Source organism: Sinocyclocheilus grahami, unplaced genomic scaffold (genome assembly GCF_001515645.1).
Source record: "Sinocyclocheilus grahami isolate Dianchi unplaced genomic scaffold, SAMN03320097.WGS_v1.1 scaffold25.1, whole genome shotgun sequence".
Taxonomy (NCBI): domain Eukaryota; kingdom Metazoa; phylum Chordata; class Actinopteri; order Cypriniformes; family Cyprinidae; genus Sinocyclocheilus; species Sinocyclocheilus grahami.
The window spans coordinates 1,510,451-1,510,903 of NW_015505204.1; positions in this window are offsets into that span (position 1 = coordinate 1,510,451).

The following is a 453-nucleotide window of genomic DNA, read 5'->3' on the forward strand; positions in this document are numbered from 1 at the left end:
CATGTGACAACCCTGGGCTGGACTCCGCTTCGTCCACGGTGAAAGCCGATCCAGCGATCCACAGCGCAAAGTTGATGTATTTCCTCAGCGACCAGCACGGATCAGCTCCAGGCATGATAAAGCAGATATCGTCCTCTTTTGGAAGGCCAAACGACGTAGTTTCGCTTTCACAACGAAGCACACAGCGTCTTTTACGACGTGGCGGCGGAAACAACAAAACTACAGCGAGAATAAAAGTTATGCCTTCTTTCTTTGCGTGAACATTTGGGTGGCGTTATGCAAATCTTCCCACATCATGACGTAGACGTGGGGGCGTATTAGAATGAGTCGTTTTAGGTAGGTGTGGCTGACTCTTAACTTTTATAAAGAATATCTCTTTGGATTTGAGACTTTAGTCTTTGCAAATTTACAGATCTTCTTTATCCACCAAGAGCTTGTAACACTCCAAAGAGA